The sequence below is a fragment of the Strix uralensis genome, chromosome 7, assembly GCF_047716275.1.
Source record: "Strix uralensis isolate ZFMK-TIS-50842 chromosome 7, bStrUra1, whole genome shotgun sequence".
Classification (NCBI taxonomy): domain Eukaryota; kingdom Metazoa; phylum Chordata; class Aves; order Strigiformes; family Strigidae; genus Strix; species Strix uralensis.
Window position 1 is genome coordinate 8,911,214 of NC_133978.1, and position 13,584 is coordinate 8,924,797.

Below are 13,584 nucleotides of genomic sequence, written 5' to 3' on the forward strand. Positions count from 1 at the left end.
ACATAAATCATCTATTACTAATGCACTGATCTCAGGCAGGAAAATAACTTATTTTCCTGCCTGAGATCTGCCCTTCACATGGCTTGAAAATAATTGTCAACTCAGTGGCTAAAAAAAAACTGAAAGCCAGTGATTAACTTTAAATACTAGCGTCAGCTCAGTGGCATTATTCTAAAACTTCTTATGCCATAAACATCTCTGTAGCACCCAAGTGCCTTCCAGTAGTGTACGAAGCAACCATGACTAACATCTGTCATGTGTCATTAGTACTCTCGTCCCTCAAGGGGAAAAGCATTTGCAATGAAGTGTTTTGTTTTGGTAGGAAATTAAAAGAAAAAACTTCACACAGCTACATGTTTATCTTAGAGGAACCAAGATCAAAGAGATGTATTTTGCACTTGGAGCAGGATATGATATCTGTGAAGATCCCTAGCTCTTGGGGAATTTTATAACATGGTCTTAGGCTGCCCCCTTTGGAAAGCCTGCTCTCTGGCACAGGCCTGTATCTTGATCATAAGAATGTTCCATTAGGTCTGAGGAGAAAGTTGTCAACCACAGAGCTGTCAGCTGCCTTTTAGCAGGCCTAAGCCTAAGCCATGGATCTCCAAATAGAAGGACTGAGGAGCTGAATTTGATTCAGTATCAAATAGTATGCTGGAGAAGATGGCTTGATGTGCTTAGGGAGCCCATGGTAGTGAGGAGACTCCTGTGCTCTTGGAGCTTCTGAGACTCACCAGGCTTTATGGTGAGGTACTGCTGAGCTCCCCTACAAAGCTGTCTCATCACAAGGGCATCTACAGATGCTCTTGTCAGCTAACTGGAGTCATTGCCACCTTGCTCAAGTTTAGCTTCTCCCATCTATTCTTCAACCGTAAGCTAACTATGCCATGTTGCTGTGGCATGGCATGGTATTGGGACACCATCCTTGGTCATATGTAGGAAAAGACAGATAGGACACATATCACCTTCATAGCATCACCCAGTCCAGTCCTCTGCAGGCAACAGCTGGACAAGGATTGGAGCGCAAAGGGTTTGCTCTACTTGCAGGTGCTGCCTCTCACCAGATCCACCAAGAAGGCCACAGACTAGCTGACTTGCTTAAGCTTGAAGACTGCTTGTCAAAGATCAGGGTGAGTCCCTCCCTGATAGGATCATCCTGACAGCTTTACTAAGACATGTTCAGTCTCACCTCTTGGCCCAAACCCAGATTGTTCTAGGACTGCAATATGAAGCTTCAATTACATCATCAAACTTGGCCAGAAGTGTTTTATTTGTAAGGAAGTGTTTGAAAACTGGTCTCTGGTTTAGCAGTGCAGACTCAGCCTGTAATTTCACAGTAACCGATCACTTCGTTACATGTAATGTTGGAAATACAGGACTGCCCTTGAATATCTGGGGTGATACACCATCATCTGTGACAAATAGCAAAGCTACACTCAGATGCTTTTTTCTCTAGACAGTTGCAGGGGTTTCCTGGTCTACATCTCCTCAAGAGCCAGAAGAGGCTTTTGATTTATCTACCTATTTTTAGTCTGATGTTTAGCTTCCTTCCTTAGTGGCTTCAGACCAGCACGCAACAATGCATTAAACCACTTTCAATCCAGTAGACACCATCATGACATAGCAATGGTTTCTCTGCCAAAGTTTTACTGTGCATCTGCCTTTCCTATGCTGGTAGCTTTGCTCGTGCAGACATCACGTCTAGAACAGGCCCCTGTTCAACACCCATCGACCAGCTCTGCCTACCGTGCTGCAAGGGCTCAAAGCTGCCTACATGCAAATATAAGAGATCAAAATTACATTAACAACTTGCCCTTGGAAGCTAATGCAAGAAATGGAATGAACCCACTCAGAGCCACCAATTTAAGTCCCTACAAGTTTGTCAGGGATACAGACCTTATATTTTAAAGGATGTTTCTTTTTTATATAATAAATACCTGGCACAAGAAAGATGCCTAAGTTTGTTATTATTAGATATTTCATATTTAGCTCTTCTCACACATGTGAACATTTTATGGCTGCACCCACGGATGGAGTGTAGTTACTGTAGTGACAGAAGTATTAAAATACCTTTAAATACCTCCATGGAGACATCTTTTTTAACCTCTTTGGTGGAGCTGTATTTATAGCAATAACAGTTGCCAGTTTTTCAAGGCTAATTATTTTGACTTATGATATTTTCCATATTCCATGAAGTATCCCTTACTTAATATGCTTTACTGTGACATTTCTTCTCTCACCAGTTTTATTAGTGTATGATCCATGGATAATGGTGACTAAATATCTTGTTCTTAAAACAAAGAAAATCCTCATTTTGGAATGTGATATTCATGCAAATTAAGAGGTAAATGGCATCAAGAGTAAGTGTTGGCATAACCTCCTCCCCCCTCACTAGCTTCTGGTAGTGACAGATTGAAGAGGTCAGGTGCACTACTGAAAGAAACATTTTAAAAAGCTGGTACTAGAAAGCTATTCATATTACTGAGAAGGAAGATGGAAAAGGATGAGTTTGAGGGCCTGCATGAACCTGCAGTACCTCTGGTAGCAAAAAACCCCAAACACCACCAAACCAAAACCCCCAAACCACCCCCAAACAGCCTCCCCCAGCTGAGTTTATAAAACATCTCTGCTAGCACTGAATCAGTGATCCTAGGACTTCTCTATTCCCTTTGGGTAACTGCCTTGAAATACAAAAGGAAGAGTCAGGGACTCCAAATTATAAGAAATCAACTCTACCTACTCTATTTTTTGTCTTTATTTTACTCGACTCTTTGATTGTAAACATATTTATCTACAGCATAATGCAGCTCTGGTTTCAGTTCCCAAATGCCTCATTCTTTAAATGTTCGGTTTTGTAACCTTGGTATGTAGGACTTCAAAACCATGGAGCTTGCCAAGAATGGGCGGACAGTTTATCCACATCCTCCAGAGTAGGTAGTACGTCCCTTTAGGATACTGCACAGCGTACTGCATTTATTGCTAGATATATTAACTGATGCTTCACTACTGACATAACCCTAAACAATGCCGCCCTCTTTCACCCCCTGCTACATTTGTAAATCTGCCCTTCAACATCTCCAATACAGTTTCAAATCTGCCTGATCTGAAATCTCAGCCACATCTTTTCTTTCTGGTTCCTCATCAGGCTCATGAACTGACTGTTATTACAAGTTCAAGAATGCATATCCTGCCACCACACTGGAATATTCTTGAACTTGCAGCAACAATACAACACATGAGTCATTTCAGAGTCTAACTCTCCTTGTCCAGGTTCACTTCTTCCTTTACAGTTGTGCCTGTTTTGGTGCTCCTAATTTAGCTGACTGACCTCTCATTACAGACTAACACCACCTGATTTCTACAGCTAGAACAACTACTTTCTCCTCTGATTACTTCTCAGAGTCAGTAGCAACAGCCAGGAAGTTTATTAAACTTTGCATCTTATTTCAAATCACAGTCCCAGTATCCTTTCATGCTCTGAATGGGTGATCCGCAGTAAAACAGTTTGGGATAGCTTCATTAAACATACTGTGCAGAATAAAATGGTCTCACAAGAAAGCTTTTAACATACAATGACAAAACATGAGAAGTACCAGTGTAGTCCTCCTCATACTGTGCTATCAATATAATAAACAAGTACAATGTAATAAATAATGACAACAATGAGTAATAAAAAAACCTGTGGGGTTTTTTTCTTTTGGTAGAACCTTCTCCATTCTAGAAATGTATTATATTTGGAAACTATCCATTTCATTTGTGCATGACAGTTCAGACTTGTAGCTAATTGTTGCCATCAAACATGCATAAGACAGTTAAGAGAAAGAAAAAAGCCACCTGTCAAGCCATAAAGATGAGTTAACCAGCTAAATATATATAGAAAGTTTATGCAGAAACTGGAGCAGTCCAAACCTACTGCACCACCCATCTAAATTGCAACATCAGTATCTCAGAATGTGGACATTATTTACATGTATTATGTTTCCTCAGGTATGCCAAATTACAATTTATAAGTCACATGCTCATGTGCCATTCACTTTGTCATACTACTGCTTGTTTTGGCATACTGATTTCAATTTCCAGTTCTGTAGCACCAGTGGTTCACTTTATTCAGTACTCCTGTGTATCTACCACAGCTGAGTAAGCTTTACCTGACTTCTACAACAGTCATGGCAATTCAGGGTCACAGAAGGCAGCATTCCCTGCTACAAAGATCAGGATCCAGATCCTCACCACACATTCTGTGAATTTAAAGAATAAAGGTTTTTCTGAATCTCAGAGTTGCAAAGTTTTCTCCTGCCAGAGTTAGACATACTTTAAGAAAAGACCACGATTTCACAATATTCTCAAGTACTAAATAGATCCTGACTCACCACAGGACTGAAAGAATTCACCAAGTGACTTCAGCTCCTAGAGTACTGTAAATCAGGATCCTGAGCTTCTAGGCATTTTTGGCTGCATTTCAAACTAACGTACCTTACCATATGATATACTACCTCTGTGCAATGAAAGTAGTTCTGGACAGCTTGATCAAGCCTCCAATGTCCTTGCTCACCTCTTTTTTTCTGGTTCTTACCCCCACCAAATAAGCACACACACTCCAAGAAAACCTTGCCACATACCCAAAACAAACACACAAAACTCAAGACACACAGACTAGCTGTAATTATAAAGCAAAGTTTTCCTCATGTAACTAATTGTGGCCCATTTTTGTAGAACTTCTGAATACAGCAGCTCTCTTTGGGCTGATCTCTACATTTTAATGAACTTATTCTAAAAGATTTTGGTTTTACTTGGCGCAGTCAAAATAATAAAAACTCCTTCTGTGAACAAGTTATCTCTCTCCTCAAATCCTCCAACAGCATGTCAAAACTGTGTTGTCAGTCTTTGAGACACTGAAAGGGACTTTCAAGTAGAAAACTGACAGAATCTTATGCATCCTGTTATAGAAGCGCCCTTGTTTTCTGATTCAATTACAGACAAAGAGAATCAACTAGTAGGATTTCTTAAAATATACTACCTTTAGGATAAACTTTGATTTTTACAAAGTTAATGTTAAAACACTAAATTAGAAGATTCCAATTAAACTTCCTGAGCAGGGACTCCACAGCTCCTAGTCAACAGAGGTACTGGAGAGTATTAATCAAGATATTTCAAAAAGCAATAGGACTATCTTCCCCCACTGAAACTGTTAACAGAAGCCAGCAGTGGAAACTCTTGGATGAAATAGTTAATTTTTGCTCTTAAAAAAAAAAACAGGAAAGAAAGCCTGATGAGACTTTATTGGTTTTGTCCTCTGACTGTCATTTAGTATGGTAAATACTCTGATGTACTCTTAAACTTTTCTCTGCGGAATTTGAGAGTAAAGCTGCCCTAAACACATGCCAGACCTATCACAACAGATCCTTCCTTTTGTCTTCTCATTTGAATCCTGTAGTGCTGTTACTAGTATATTCTAAATATGGAAAAGTCAGCCGATAATTACAAAACTCAGTCTAAAACCTTTTCTTAGTATTTCTTGTCAGATACTGAAGATTCTCCTGTCAAGTAAAGTTTTGCTGTTTCAAAAAGAGTTTTATCAGACTCAGCAAATTCGTGAAAACTAGTAGCCATTTGCTGGGATTGTTAGTTGGATTTTTGTTTTTTTTGTTTGTTTTTTAAACTGACTTTTCCATGTGTGACTTTTCCCATCAGCAGTACTCAGAAATGACATTTGACTTCAAGGCAGTTTAAAGACCACTAGGAACATAATGTGACATTACTGAGTCTAAACTCCAGAAGATATTTGTACGTGCCTATTACACCATATAAGCTCTCTTTATTCAAGTCTCTCAAGTCATTATGTGTACCAGGACCAGCAGAGACAGATGTCTCAAATAAAGGACAAGGGAAGTATAGTCAATGGGATAAAGCACTCAAGAGGAGGCAACAGATGACATTATTTATAAACAAGCTGGCATTGTTAGCTGTACAGTGGGGGTGATCAGAAACAATGCTCACTTATTTTTTGATATTGTCAGACAACTCAACAATATTGTTTTACTCAATAAAAGAAAAAAGTTGAAAATCTCTATGGGTGTCAGATAGGTATTAATAACTTATGGGTAAACATCACAGAGAAAAGTTCTGGCACTCAGCTTCTCTTTTTGCCAGGAAATAAAATGATTGAGCAGATGGTTTGTTCAGAAACTGCAGCCTTTGGGAAGAAGCTTGTTTGTAAAATTGAATATATTTTGCAACCAACAAAGAAGCAGAAATCTTTGTCCTTAGGAAGTTTTCCCTGATAACAAGAGGACAGGAAAGTCAGTACAGTACTCCAGTTTGAAAAGAGTATTGCTAATCATACTTCTTAATTTTTTTTTTTTTTTTTACTTAGCAGGTCTGTGACAGTCAAATGCAACAGAAGAACATAATTAAGCATCTTGACAGCTTTATGGAAGCCTTGCTCTCAGACAAAGACCCATGTCATTATATTTCTACTGCAGTGATGACGAATATGATTAGCAGATTGTGACTGAGGGTTTTTTTGTGGAGGGAAGTGTTGTTTTCTTTACACGCTTCCCCTCCCCTTGTCTGCATTCATGAAATAATTTCCCAATCTGCCAACCTGTATTCTGTGGTACAGTCCAATCTTTCAGTCCTTTCCAACACAGAGACTAAAAAACCAGCTTAACAAATTAGCTTGTAGAAATATTAAGGAGTTTTGTATGCAGCTTCAGTATTATTTTCTTCATTAAATCCTGAACATGTCAGGGGACAGACAAAATATATACATAAAAATATACATACACATATATGCAGGTCATCATGGACCCCAATATTCCCAGAAGGAAAGTAGCTTATTAGGGCCATAGCCACGTACCATTGTTTAACTGTTCTGAGTGATGATGGCAAAGGCCTACACACAACCTTCATATCATGGAAAACATCAAAAAAATATCAACAGAGACATTTTATCAGGCCAGTGTCATTCCACGACTCCTCCAATGAGATACAGCCTGGCTTTGTGAGAGACTTGACTTCTCATGTACCCAGTATTAACATTACAGTTTGGGGTTTTTTTTATATATATTCAACATTTTGCCAACTAATGAAACTCAGTTATGCTTTGAGTTTATCAGAGGCAAATGATTGTAATTACCAAGACACCATACCCAAAGAAATCAAGGTACAGTCAGACACTGGTTGTATTAGCTTGGCCTCAGACCCATTAGCTTAGACTTAGTGCCATAAAAATTACTTTCATAGAAACGCCAGCGAGTTCAAATCACAGAGGAAGAATTGAATTATAAGATACTATGCAGAGGTACCCACAGTGTAAACAAAAGCAATGCCATTAGCTTTCAGCTTACAAACTTTTCTTGACAACTGTCTTATAAAGCCTGAAATATTTTGCTTGTATGCCTAGTGTTCCATCTATGAAGGGGGATGACCTTTTCACTAGGAATAATTGCACCAGGAATGTGTACCCAGCCACCATTTCACTGTGCCGCAAACCTGAACATTTTTCCTGTGGGGTCATGACATGATTCTTACACTAGAAAACAGGAGAGAGAATAACTAGAAAGACCATTCAAAGGATTCCTAGCCAAAAATTGAAGGTCCTCCTCTTTGCTGAGGATGAATGCTATGGTTTTTCAGCGTTTGTAACTTTAGCTATCCCACTTCAACCATGGTTGAAATAGTGCCTGCAGAACAAGGTTGCTTCTATTCTTCTTTGAAATATGCAGTGCTGCACAACTCCTGTGTTTTCTTAAAAAGAACGCCCAGACTGGAGAAAGAATTACAAACCCTAATAAAATACTTGAAACTGGGTTTTTTTTCCCTCCTAATTCTTTAAGGAAAAATGGTCCTTCCAGAAGGCTTTTTTTCTGAACTATAAAACCAACAGAAAAGATGTATAACTGTAGAGCTCTAAACTGCTCATATGCTTTCCCCCAGCTTTAAACAGGGGGGAAACATACACCTCTGTGCCATATTTTGGGGCTGCAGAAGCTTTGATGCCAGTGGAGCTCTGCCAGCTCGCACCATCTGACACTGTGGCCAGGGGCCTAGTGCTCATTGTAGACCCGTGCCTGCTAATAAGTGACAATTCCATGTAGTAAGTGCTTTCACCTTCCTTTCTAAAAGGCTGTACTCACAGTGCACTAAAATATGAACTGAAGTTTGTGCCAAGCTCACTCTCCTGAATCAGATCTATGTCTTGGAAGGCAGTGGCCCACAATAGGTGGTAGCTATCCAAAGCAGCCAACCGTTTGATGGGCCCCATCCTCCAAGAAAGAGGTAGAGAGGAGAGAAATGACTGCAAGCACAAAAAGGGAAGCATGGAGTGAAAATGATGTCCAGGTTATAGAGGGGAAAGAGAAAATGAGAACAGGCTGGCCACTGGGAAGCCTTTTGCTCTCTTCCTTTGTATGGTGCAGTTGTGCACATTGGATTTTAAGCTTGTACAAGTATTTTTTGAGACTGGATTCTACAGCTGGTGGCATGGGTACAGTATGGGACTTAGACCGCATCTTGTGGCTCTTATAAACTTAGTGGCAAACAGAAAGGTGTCTGAAAATACTGGGGGCTGTATTTTCAGATGGGGGTGTTCTTTTACATGCTTCCTTTCCTCTGAACAGAGGCAGGATGGCTTGCTAAACTGGAGACTGAGGAAAGCTTTTTTTTTTTTTTTTTTCAAAAAGGAAGGGAGGAGCAGCAGAAACAGGCTTATAAGAAAGAAGAGACAGGATTTGTAACGTTCATGAAGCCAAAAGCTAGGAAATCGGATGAAAGAAAACTATCAAGAGGTATATTCTTATGATCACTGAAACTGAGGCTGCAAAGTTCTTTAAGTGAATTATGATTTAGTAGATAACAGATACAGAAAGATTTCCCCACCACCACCACCTGTAAAACTGCATTGGTTTTTATCAAGTAGCTTCTGCTGAGCCCATTTAGTTGATGAACATTCTTATCAACTAGCAAATATAAATGACTTATGGGGATAATATTTCAATATATAATGACACTGCTATATCTCGGATTCTTTAAAGGTCTGGGTTATTAAATATTAAATATCAAAGCTGTAAATTATTGTAGCAGCTTTATACAACTAAATTAAATTCAAACAAAACCTAATTTCCTTAATCATTGACTGTAATCCTCCAGGAACATATGCTATTAACTCAGCTACAAATGGCACAGAAATTGTATGACTTCAGTTAAGTTATTTTATATCAAATTCTAATCCAGGGCAGAGTCCTCAGTAAATCTCCTGCAGGGATTTTAATGCTTCTGCAATCATATTGGCTCTTTACTGGAGAGCTAATCTTTTTATACTCTGTTTTTTCACTCCTTTATCCATTTCCTTCACACCCTTACTGAGCTATAGCTAGTACCTTCTATCACATATCATGTTTTGAAAATTTGGCTTTCCCCTCTTGCATTTGATCGGCAAGAGTCAGGCTTTCACTTATGCCAGAATCAGATTTTTTTTGTTTCACATGTAAAACTGAATCATTTCCATTTGTTTCAACATGTATGTTAATTGCCACATGTTGTGATCTCTCTATAAGGCTGTCATAATTATCCACAGTTTGCAGTCAAGCATTCAGAAAACAGAACAATTTCCTCCTCTAAGAACCCTATTGGAAGTAAAATTAAGCAGATTTAATTTAAGCAAGAGACTTCCTCAGAGACTCAAGACAATGATCAGCTAATAAAGAAATAAACCTTAGAGCCCTAGGAGGTAAGACTTGGAGAAACCTCCAGAGATCTTGTAGTCAGCCCTCTGCCCCACAGTGTGATCAGCTAAACTGCTGTCACTCCTGACAGATGTTTCCCTCATCTGTGCTTAAAAGCCGGCGACAATGGAGGTTCGACATCTCTGTGCAATCTATTTCAGTTCTTCACTGTTCTTCCTATCAAGATATGTCTCCAGACATCTAATTGCAATCTTTCTTGCTGTTTAAACCTTTTACTTCCTTTCCTATGCTTTGGGACCAGGAAATGGGCTATTCCTGGCCTCCCTGTAACAGCTTCCTAAACACTTGGCCATTTCCATCTCTCCTCAGTTTTCTCTTCTCTAGACTAAATCACAGCACCCCCTTTTTCTTTCCTCAGCAGTTTTGTTCTTCTCTGGACACTCTATCCCCTCAGTTTTCTCTTGAAAATGCATCACCTGAATTAGGGTAGTTTAGCTGAGGTCTTTCACAGCTTCAAGGAAGGCGGAAGTAATAACTCAAATCTGGCATGTTACAGGTCTGTTTATATATCTCGGTGTGTCTCCTTCATAGCAGAACAACACTGCTCACTTGCATTGAATTTATGACCCATTCTCATCTCCAGTCTCTTTCAGCTACTTGCTTAATACCTTGTAACTATTTCTTTATGAATACTGTAAAGACTTCAATGTCTCTTGAACTGAAGATAGGAAATAGTTACTACCCCTAAATTTCACTGCCAAAACATTCCAGAATTTACTTCTATTGCTTACTTACTATCTCATTTGTTCAGAGCTCCCTCTCAAAAAACCAAAACAAACAAACAAACAAAAATCACTGCACATGACCACCAAAACCCTCACAACTTCTGTTCTGGAACTCTTCCTCACAGGATTTTCAACTCCTGCATTCCTGTCCAAACTGGAGTCTTCCAGGTGCTTGAACAGGGGTCTTTTGATGCAACAAGTACTGCAACCTAATAAGGATGTCACTTTAAATATTTAAAAATGAACTATTTGTTTATGCAATTTATGTATTGCCTACTATAGAAACGCTTTAGCACTTCACTGGATTCTCCCTCATTGACCAAAAGTAGGGCAGCACTTCAGCAAAGGCCTTCCCAAATGGAGAAGAACAGACATTTTGCAGATTTCAGTTCTGTAGCTAGATACTAGCGTGCCCATCCATTTCACAATGGCATGGTACCCCTGACTTGCATTCAGCTTGTGATCCATCTCCAACCCTAGTTTCTTCTTGGGAACTGGTGCAGTTTCAGATTTCTGACAGTTATGGGGTCTGTTTAGTGAAATCAGCATAGTGACTCAGCCTAAAATCAGAAATTAGACAAATACACATGCAAAGATTCTGTGGCACAACTTTTTGAAGTGCCAGATTTCTTATTCCTGCAGGTCACTGGTGCTGGGGGCACAGTGAGGTTTAACTTTTCCCAAATGCATCAGACGTGCTACAATTGGCTATTATATGGAAGAGACATGCAGTAGGTCTTGCCAAGATGTCTTGGATGAAAATCCCACATGCCATAACACGTTCACACTATCACGTCCAGGATTTGCCAGAGTACACAGCTCATCTGGAAGCATTTAACTCTCAAAGGTTCCCAGATACAGACAGTTCTCAGCATCCACATGTACAAAGTTTCCAGACAGAAAAAAGAAGAGGGTATATCATTAGTGGAGTACTCCATACAGACCTGAGTCTTGCTTTGAGCTTGGATCCAACCAACACTACCAACCTACCATATGCATAAACTGTCCTGCTCCCACTCGAGGTCAAATTCTTTAGAAAAGAATTCTAGAAAGTCTCGTCTCTATTAGTATAGCCATTTTGGGTCAGAGCAAAGGTCCATCTATTTCACCATCCGCCTCCAACAGTAGACCTAACTCGATGCTCAGAGAAAGAGTACAAGAACAAAGTAAACATAGTTTCTCCCCCAAGTACTCCCTAGGCTGTGATCAATTAGCCTGACAACTGTAAACTGCAAATCAGGAGAAACTGTGGAAAGAACAGGATTAGTGGAACACTAGTACATGTGACATCATAAGGAATAAAAATGCTAATTCTATAAGCTTCTGTGCAGGAGTCAGTAGTGTCCCATGCTACAGTGTACATCTGTACTCATGCTGGGACTCCAAAGAGTTCATCAACTCCTCCTGCACAGCCTTATCACACCTTGAGGGCTTGTGTGCCACCCAACCAGCCACTGACCCTGCAATTCCCTGGCAGACTTCCTGTTCACAATGTGTTTGAACAGGTAACAGACATTTTAGTTATTATGCTTTTTGCCAATTGTCCCTCACACTCCTTCAGCAAGCCTTATCACGTTTGTAGATTTAACTTGCCAGAGATTGTAATCTTTTCAGTTTTCCTCATCTGGACACTGCTTCAGCTTTTTGAAGGATGCCTTCTTGCTCCTGCAGTCTCACTTACCCTGCCAATGCTGGCTTCTTTTCACTCTTTCTCAAGTTTTACTTGATACACAGTTATTTTCTCTGCACTTCCCATGTGATTTACAGAAGCAATATCCATACTCCCTGTAAAGAGTTAGGTCTTCCATCTGTCTTACTTTCAACAAGTTTCCTGATGTGTGTCTAGTTTTCCTTTTTGAAGCTGAGCACAGCAATGGTAGAGAACTCTGACTTATGTTACTCCTGCAAGGCTTGTCTTACTCCTGCAAGGAGTCTAAGCACATTAGGATCCCTATTTCAAGAGAAGTCTTCAGCTGTTACTCTCTACATCATATCATGTAAACTACTCAGGATTAAAGTCAAGCAATGGCCTCATGGGCTCCTGAACCAGCTGCTCCAGAAAACAGCCATTGAGACATCTAAAAACATAGTCTGTCAAGTCTGGATGTATTTTTTCCTCTTCTAGACTGCATAACTGAAGTCATCCATACCTACCTACTTCTTCCCTCTACTCAGTCTATTGCATTGCCATCATAGGCCACTGCTCACCTAGACAGAGTCAATATTATATATTCTTCCTACTTAAGTTTGGGACTTCCACCAGTGTGAAGTCTGGATTGTTCATTGATGAAGCTACCTTCAGTTCAGCTCCAAAGTGTCTTTAATATGCAGAACTACTAGCTATCAGCAAAGCTCACTGCATCCTTCCTGAATACACGATATCATGGGAATGTCCCACTGATCACCATCTTTCCAAGTTTATGACATCTGCACTGCTAGAATCTCCATGAACAATTAGACATACCAGGTCTCTTATGTCATTTCTTAGACATCAAGTACTCTTACAGAGGAGTGCCTTGTTTAAACAATCTCTCAATTCTGTCTGTTCCCTGTTTCCTCTTCAACTAGGTTTGACCTTAACACCAACGGAAGGGCTGTGAAACAACAGCACTCAAGGCATGATATGGCAGGGTGGCTGTTGGCAGGGGATTATCAGTACTAGGCACTTGACTTGAATTAATTTTCCTCCGAGTGTGAGGAACTTGATTTTGTGGCTTCAAAAAGGCATGCCGCACCGTCCATTTATTTACTCAGGCATTTCCTGAGCAAGTGATCTATACTGTGGAATGGCCTTTTGTTTTTCTTTTTTTCTAGGCAGGGTTATTTTTAAGTAGTCTTCTCCCCCATCTCCCCCCACCCCCAAGGGTATCAGCTGGCCAGCACCAGCTTCAGCACTTCATAGAGAAAGACACTTGGTTTTGCAGTGAGGAAAACTTGGATCTTAACAATTGAGGGAAAATGTCTTCTTACAAAGGTCACAATTCTTAGAAGAATATCTCCTTGTGTTTAAAGTAGAACAGGATATTTAAAATTAAATCAGCTAGAAAGCTAGGACCTTTAGAGTGCCAAGAGTACATTACATGGACTTGATTCTCCATTTGTATTTTACAATG